The sequence below is a fragment of the Lolium perenne genome, chromosome 7 (assembly GCF_019359855.2).
Source record: "Lolium perenne isolate Kyuss_39 chromosome 7, Kyuss_2.0, whole genome shotgun sequence".
Classification (NCBI taxonomy): Eukaryota; Viridiplantae; Streptophyta; class Magnoliopsida; order Poales; family Poaceae; genus Lolium; species Lolium perenne.
In genome coordinates, this window is record NC_067250.2 from 292,043,253 (window position 1) to 292,052,384 (window position 9,132).

A 9,132-nucleotide genomic window follows, 5' to 3' on the forward strand; every position below is an offset into this window, starting at 1 on the left:
ATCATGTAAATTATATCTTACAAGTTGCAAGCCTCATGCATAGTATACTAATAGTGCCCGCACCTTGTCCTAATTAGCTTGGACTACCGGATCATTGCAATACACATGTTTTAACCAAGTGTCACAATGGGGTACCTCCATGCCGCCTGTACAAAGGTCTAAGGAGAAAGCTCGCATTTTGGATTTCTCGCTTTTGATTATTCTCAACTTAGACATCCATACCGGGACAACATGGACAACAGATAATGGACTCCTCTTTAATGCATAAGCATGTGGCAACAATTAGTGTTCTCATATGAGATTGAGGATATATGTCCAAAACTGAAACTTCCACCATGAATCATGGCTTTAGTTAGCGGCCCAATGTTCTTCTCTAACAATATGCATGCTCCAACCATTAAGGTGGTAGATCTCTCTTACTTCAGACAAGACGGACATGCATAGCAACTCACATGATATTCAACAAAGAATAGTTGATGGCGTCCCCAGAAACCATGGTTACCGCACAACAAGCAACTTAATAAGAGATAAAGTGCATAAGTACATATTCAATACCACAATAGTTTTTAAGCTATTTGTCCCATGAGCTATATATTGCAAAGGCGAATGATGGAAATTTTAAAGGTAGCACTCAAGCAATTTACTTTGGAATGGTGGAGAAATACCATGTAGTAGGTAGGTATGGTGGACACAAATGGCATAGTGGTTGGCTCAAGGATTTTGGATGCATGAGAAGTATTCCCTCTCGATACAAGGCTTAGGCTAGCAAGGTTATTTGAAACAAACACAAGGATGAACCGGTGCAGCAAAACTCACATAAAAGACATATTGTAAACATTATAAGACTCTACACCGTCTTCCTTGTTGTTCAAAACTCAATACTAGAAATTATCTAGACTTTAGAGAGACCAAATATGCAAACCAATTTTAGCAAGCTCTATGTATTTCTTCATTAATAGGTGCAAAGTATATGATGCAAGAGCTTAAACATGAGCACAACAATTGCCAAGTATCAAATTATCCAAGACATTTTATCAATTACTACATGTAGCATTTCCCGTTTCCAACCATATAACAATTAACGAAGCAGTTTCAACCTTCGCCATGAACATTAAAAGCTAAGAACACATGTGTTCATATGAACCAGCGGAGCGTGTCTCTCTCCCACACAAGCATTTATTCAAACAAAAACAAAAACAAGAAACATACAGACGCTCCAAGTAAAGTACATAAGATGCGACCGAATAAAAATATAGTTTCAAGAGAAGGAACCTGATAATTTGTCGATGAAGAAGGGGATGCCTTGGGCATCCCCAAGCTTAGATGCTTGAGTCTTCTTGAAATATGCAGGGGTGAACCACCGGGGCATCCCCAAGCTTAGACTTTTCACTCTTCTTGATCATAGTATATCATCCTCCTCTCTTGATCCTTGAAAACTTCCTCCACACCAAACTCGAAACAACTCATTAGAGGGTTAGTGCACAATAAAAATTAACATGTTCAGAGGTGAAACAATCATTCTTAACACTTCTGGACATTGCATAAAGCTACTGGACATTAAAGAAATTCATCCAACATAGCAAAAGAGGCAATGCGAAATAAAAGGCAGAATCTGTCAAAACAGAACAGTCCGTAAAGATGGATTTTATTAAGGCACCAGACTTGCTCAAATGAAAATGCCCAAATTGAATGAAAGTTGTGTACATATCTGAGGATCACTCACGTAAATTGGCATAATTTTCTGAGTTACCTACAGAGAATTAGACCCAGATTCGTGACAGCAAAGAAATCTGTAACTGCGCAGTAATCCAAATCTAGTATTCACTTTACTATCAAAGACTTTACTTGGCACAACAAAACATAAAACTAAGATAAGGAGAGGTTGCTACAGTAGTAAACAACTTCCAAGACTCAAATATAAAACAAAGTACTGTAGCAAAATAACACATGGGTTATCTCCCAAGAAGTTCTTTCTTTATAGCCATTAAGATGGGCTCAGCAGTTTTTATGATGTACTCGCAAGAAATAGTAGTTGAAGCAAAAGAGAGCATCAAGAAGCAAATTCAAAACACATTTAAGTCTAACATGCTTCCTATGCATAGGAACCTTGTAAATAAACAAGTTCATGAAGAGCAAAGTGACAAGCATTGGAAGATAAAACAAGTGTAGCTTCAAAAATTTCAGCACATAGAGAGGCATTTTAGTAACATGAAAATTTCTACAACCATATTTTCCTCTCTCATAATAACTTTCAGTAGCAACATGAGCAAACTCAACAATATAACTATCACATAAAGCATTCTTATCATGAGTCTCATGCATAAAATTATTACTCTCCACATAAGCATAATCAATTTTATTAGTAATAGTGGGAGCAAATTCAACAAAGTAGCTATCATTATTATTCTCATCAAGTGTAGGAGGCATAGTATAATCACAACAAAATTTACTCTCCATAGTAGGTGGCACCAAGAGACCACTATCATTATAATCATCATAAATAGGAGGCAAAGTATCATCAAAGAAAATTTTCTCCTCAATGCTTGGGGGACTAAAAAGATCATGCTCATCAAAACCAGCTTCCCCAAGCTTAGAACTTTCTATATCATTATCAACAATGGTGTTCAAAGCGTTCATACTAATATTACTACCAGCATGCAAATAAGATTTCATAGGTTTTTTAATTTTCGCATCAAACAATCCATGTTTTAAATCAGGAAATAGAATAAGAAGCTCATTCTTGTCCATTATGCCAAACTAGTGTAAACAAGAAACAAAAAGATGCAATTGCAGGATCTAAAGGAAATAGCTTCGAGTACTTACAATGGCGAAAATAGCTTAGTAGCCGAGATCCGGAGTGTGAGTACCTTTTACCTTTCCTCCCCGGCAACGGCGCCAGAAAATAGCTTGATGTCTACGGGTGCTTCTATTCTTGTAGACAGTGTTGGGCCTCCAAGAGCAGAGGTTTGTAGAACAGCAGCAAGTTTCCCTTAAGTAGATCACCCAAGGTTTATCGAACTCAGGGAGGAAGAGGACAAAGATATCCCTCTCATGCAACCCTGCAACCACAAAGCAAGAAGTCTCTTGTGTCCCCAACACACCTAATAGGTGCACTAGTTCGGCGAAGAGATAGTGAAATACAGGTGGTATGAATATATATGAGCAGTAGCAACGGCACCAGAAAAGTGCTTTGCCCAGGATAGTAAACAAGCAGTAGTAACGCAGCAGTAGTAACGCAGTAAAACAGTAAACAAACAGCGATAGCAGTATTTAGGAACAAGGCCTAGGGATTAGACTTTCACTAGTGGACACTCTCAACATTGATCGCATAATAAATAACTCTTTCTCATATGTGCTACATACACTCTTTTGTTGGATGATGAACACATTGCGTAGGATTACACGAACCCTCAATGCCGGAGTTAACAAGCTCCACAATTCAATGTTCATATTTAAATAACCTTAGAGCATAATAGATCATTGCAAAATAAACCAAGAACTAACATAGCGCACACACTGTCCACATTACACTATGAAGGAGGAATAGATCACATCAATACTATCATAATGATAATTAACTCCACAATCTACAAGAGATCATGATCATAGCCTACGACAAGAACCACACGGTGCACACACTAGTCACCTTTACACCATGCAGGAGGAATAGACTACTTTAATAACATCACATGAGTAGCACACAACTAGTAGCGATACAAAGCTCATCATATGGATCTCAATCATGTAAAGCAGCTCATGAGATCATTGTATTGAAGTACATAGGAGAGAGATTAACCACATAGCTACCGGTACAGCCCCGAGCCTCGATGGAGAACTACTCCCTCCTCATGGGAGACAGCAGCGTTGATGAAGATGGCGGTGGTGTCGATGGAGAAGCCTTCCGGGGGCACTTCCCCGTCCCGGCGGCGTGCCGGAACAGAGACTCCTGTCCCCCAGATCTTGGCTTCGCGATGGCGGCGGCTCTGGAAGGTTTCTCGTACCGTGGTTTTTCCGTCTCGAGTTTTAGGTCAGGGACCTTTATATAGGCGAAGAGGCGGAGTCGGAGGGTCAACGGGGCGACGACACCATAAGGCGGCGCGGCCAGGGCCTGGGCCGCGCCGGCCTATCATCTGGGGCCTGTGTGGCCCCCCTCTGGCGACTCTCGGGTGTTCTGGATGCTTCCGGGCAAAATAGGAACCTGGGCGTTGATTTCGTCCAATTCCGAGAATATTTCGTTACTAGGATTTCTGAAACCAAAAACAGCAGAAAACAGGAACTGGCACTTCGGCATCTTGTTAATAGGTTAGTTCCAGAAAATGCACGAATATGACATAAAGTGTGCATAAAACATGTAGATATCATCAATAATGTGGCATGGAACATAAGAAATTATCGATACGTCAGAGACGTATCAACCATTCACAAGCATAGACATAATATCATCAATCTTATCACTCAAGGAGGAGGTTTCTTCGACAGAATTTACCTTCTTACCTTGTGGAGTCCTTTCCGTGTGCCATTCAGAGTAATTGATCATCATATTATCAAGAAGCTTTGTTGCCGCGCCTAAGGTGATGGACATAAAAGTACCTCCAGCAGCTGAATCCAATAGGTTCCGCGAAGAAAAATTCAGTCCTGCATAAAAGGTTTGGATGATCATCCAAGTAGTTAGTCCATGGGTAGGGCAATTCTTTACCAAAGATTTCATTCTTTCCCATGCTTGAGCAACATGTTCATTATTCAATTGCTTAAAATTCATAATGCTACTTCTCAAAGATATAATTTTAGCAGGAGGATAATATCTACCAATGAAAGCATCTTTACATTTAGTCCATGAATCAATACTATTCTTAGGCAAAGATAGCAACCAATCTTTAGCTCTTCCTCTTAAGGAGAAAGGAAACAATTTCAGTTTTATAATGTCTCCATCTACATCCTTATACTTTTGCATTTCACAAAGTTCAACAAAATTATTAAGATGGGCAGCAGCATCATCAGAACTAACACCAGAAAATTGCTATCTCATAACAAGATTTAGTAAAGCAGGTTTAATTTCATAGAATTCTGCTGTAGTAGCAGGTGGAGCAATAGGAGTGCATATAAAATCATTATTATTGGTGCTAGTGAAGTCACACAACTTAGTGTTCTCAGGAGTACCCATTTTAGCGGTAATAAAGACAAGTAAAGCAAACTAGATAAAGTAAAGTAAATGCAAGTAACTAATTTTTTGTGTGTTTTTGATATAAGAAGCAAACAAGACAGTAAATAAAGTAATGCAAGTAACTATTTTTTTTGTATTTTTAATATAAAGAAAGCAAACAAAGCAGAAAATAAAATAAAGTAAAGCAAGACAATAACAAAGTAAAGAGATTGGATGTGAGAGACTCCCCTTGCAGCGTGTCTTGATCTCCCCGGCAACGGCGCCAGAAAAAGAGCTTGATAACGCGTGAAGCACACGTCCGTTGGGAACCCCAAGAGGAAGGTGTGATGCGTACAGCAGCAATTTTTCCCTCAGTAAGAAACTGAGGTTATCGAACCAGTAGGAGATGAAGGCCACGTGAAGGTTGTTGGCGGAGGAGTGTAGTGCGGCGCAACACCAGGGATTCCGGCGCCAACGTGGAACCTGCACAACACAATCAAAATACTTTGCCCCAACTTAACAGTGAGGTTGTCAATCTCACCGGCTTGCTGTAAACAAAGGATTAAACGTATGGTGTGGTGAATGATGTTTGCTTGTAGAAAACAACAGGGAACAGAGATTGCAGTAGATTGTATTCAGATGTAAAAGAATGGACCGGGGTCCACAGTTCACTAGTGGTGTCTCTCCCATAAGATAAATAGCATGTTGGGTAAACAAATTACAGTTGGGCAATTGACAAATAGAGATGCACATACATATCATGATGATTACTATGAGATTTAATCAGGGCATTACGACAAAGTACATAGACCGCTATCCAGCAGGCATCTATGCCTAAAAAGTCCACCTTCGGGTTAGCATCCGCACCCCTTCCAGTATTAAGTTGCAAACAACAGACAATTGCATTAAGTATGGTGCGTAATGTAATCAACACAAATATCCTTAGACAAAACATTGATGTTTTATCCCTAGTGGCAACAGCACATCCACAACCTTAGAACTTTCACATTGTCCCGCATTCAATGGAGGCATGAACCCACTATCGAGCATAAATACTCCCTCTTGGAGTTACAAGTATCAACTTGGCCAGAGCCTCTACTAGCAACGGAGAGCATGCAAGAACATAAACAACACATATATGATAGATTGATAATCAACTTGACATAGTATTCAATATTCATCGGATCCCAACAAACACAACATGTAGCATTACAAATAGATGATCTTGATCATGATAGGCAGCTCACAAGATCTAACATGATAGCACAATGAGGAGAAGACAACCATCTAGCTACTGCTATGGACCCATAGTCCAAGGATGAACTACTCACGCATCAATCCGGAGGCGGGCATGGTGATGTAGAGCCCTCCGGTGATGATTCCCCTCTCCGGCAGGGTGCCGGAGGCGATCTCCTGAATCCCCCGAGATGGGATTGGTGGCGGCGGCGTCTCTGGACTTTTTCCGTATCGTGGCTCTCGGTAATAGGGTTTTCGCGACGGAGAGTTTAAGTAGGCGGAAAGGCAGAGTCGGGGGGTGATACGTCTCCGACGTATCGATAATTTCTTGTGTTCCATGCCACATTATTGATGTTATCTACATGTTTTATGCACACTTTATGTCATATTCGTGCATTCTCTGGAACTAACCTATTAACAAGATGCCGAAATGCCAGTTCCTGTTTTCTGCTGTTTTCAGGTTTCAGAAATCCTAGTAACGAAATATTCTCGGAATCGGACGAAATCAAGACCCAGGTTCCTATTTTTCCCGGAACCATCCAGAACACCCGAGAGCCGCCAGAGGGAAGCCCTGGGGGCCCCACACCACACCCTGGCGCGGCCAGAGGGGGGGCCGCGCCGCCCTATGGTGTGGTGGCCCCAGGCCCCCTCCGAGGCTGCCCTTCCGCCTATTTAAAGCCTCCGTCGCGAAAACCCTATTACGAAGGACGAAACCCACAGAAACCTTCCAGAGCCGCCGCCATCGCGAAGCCAAGATCTGGGGGACAGAAGTCTCTGTTCCGGCACGCTGCCGGAGCGGGGAAGTGCCCCCGGAAGGCTTCTCCATCGACACCGCTGCCATCTCCACCGCCATCTTCATCACCGCTGCTGCTCCCATGAGGAGGGAGTAGTTCTCCATCGAGGCTCGGGGCTGTACCGGTAGCTATGTGGTTCATCTCTCTCCTATGTGCTTCAATACAATAATCTCATGAGCTGCCTTACATGATTGAGATTCATATGATGATGCTTGTAATCTAGATGTCATTATGCTAGTCAAGTGGGTTTTACTTATGTGATCTCCGGAGACTCCTTATCCCACGTGTGTAAAGGTGACAGTGTGTGCACCGTGTGGGTCTCTTAGGCTATATTTCACAGAATACTTACTCACTGTTATGAATGGCATAGTGAAGTGCTTATTTATATCTCTTTATGATTGCAATGTATTTTGTATCACAATTTATCTATGTGCTACTCTAGCAATGTTATTAAAGTAGTTTTATTCCTCCTGCACGGTGTAATGGTGACAGTGTGTGCATCCGTGTTAGTACTTGGCGTATGCTATGATTATGATCTCTTGTAGATTATGAAGTTAACTATTGCTATGATAGTATTAATGTGATCTATTCCTCCTACATAGCATGAAGGTGACAGTGTGCATGCTATGTTAGTACTTGGTTTAGTCTTATTGATCTTTCATGCACTCTAAGGTTATTTAAATATGAACATTGAATTGTGGAGCTTGTTAACTCCGGCATTGAGGGTTCGTGTAATCCTACGCAATGTGTTCATCATCCAACAAGAGTGTAGAGTATGCATTTATCTATTCTGTTATGTGATCAATGTTGAGAGTGTCCACTAGTGAAAGTCTAATCCCTAGGCCTTGTTCCTAAATACTGCTATCGCTGCTTGTTTACTGTTTTACTGCGTTACTACTGCTGCGTTACTACTGCTGCTTTACTGTCATGGGCAAAGCACTTTTCTGGTGCCGTTGCTACTACTTATTCATACCACCTGTATTTCACTATCTCTTCGCCGAACTAGTGCACCTATTAGGTGTGTTGGGGACACAAGAGACTTCTTGCTTTGTGGTTGCAGGGTTGCATGAGAGGGATATCTTTGACCTCTTCCTCCCTGAGTTCGATAAACCTTGGGTGATCCACTTAAGGGAAACTTGCTGCTGTTCTACAAACCTCTGCTCTTGGAGGCCCAACACTGTCTACAAGAATAGAAGCACCCGTAGACATCAAGCATATTTTCTGGCGCCGTTGCCGGGGAGGAAAGGTAAAAAGGCACTCATACTTCGGTTCCAGGTAACAGTACTTTTCTGGCGCCATTGTGTTTGTGCTCGAAGCTATTTCCTTTAGATCCTGCAATTGCATCTTTTTGTTTCTTGTTTACACTAGTTTGGCATAATGGACAAGAATGAGCTTCTTATTCTATTTCCTGATTTAAAACATGGATTGTTTGATGCGAAAATTAAAAAACCTATGGAATCTTATTTGCATGCTGGTAGTAATATTAGTATGAACGCTTTGAACACCATTGTTGATAATAATGTAGAAAGTTCTAAGCTTGGGGAAGCTGGTTTTCATGATCTTTTTAGTCCCCCAAGCATTGAGGAGAAAATTTTCTTTGATGATACTTTGCCTCCTATTTATGATGATTATAATAGTGGTCTTTTGGTACAACCTACTATGGAGAGTGAATTTTATAATGATTATACTATGCCTCCTACACTTGATGAGAATAATAATGATAGCTACTTTGTTGAATTTGCTCCCACTACAACTAATAAAATTGATTATGCTTATGTGGAGAGTAATAATTTTATGCATGAGACTCATGATAAGAATGCTTTATGTGATAGTTATATTGTTGAGTTTGTTCATGATGCCACTGGATATTATTATGAGAGAGGAAAATATGGTTGTAGAAATTTTCATGTTACTAAAATGCCTCTCTATGTGCTGAAATTTTTGAAGCTACACTTGTTTTAT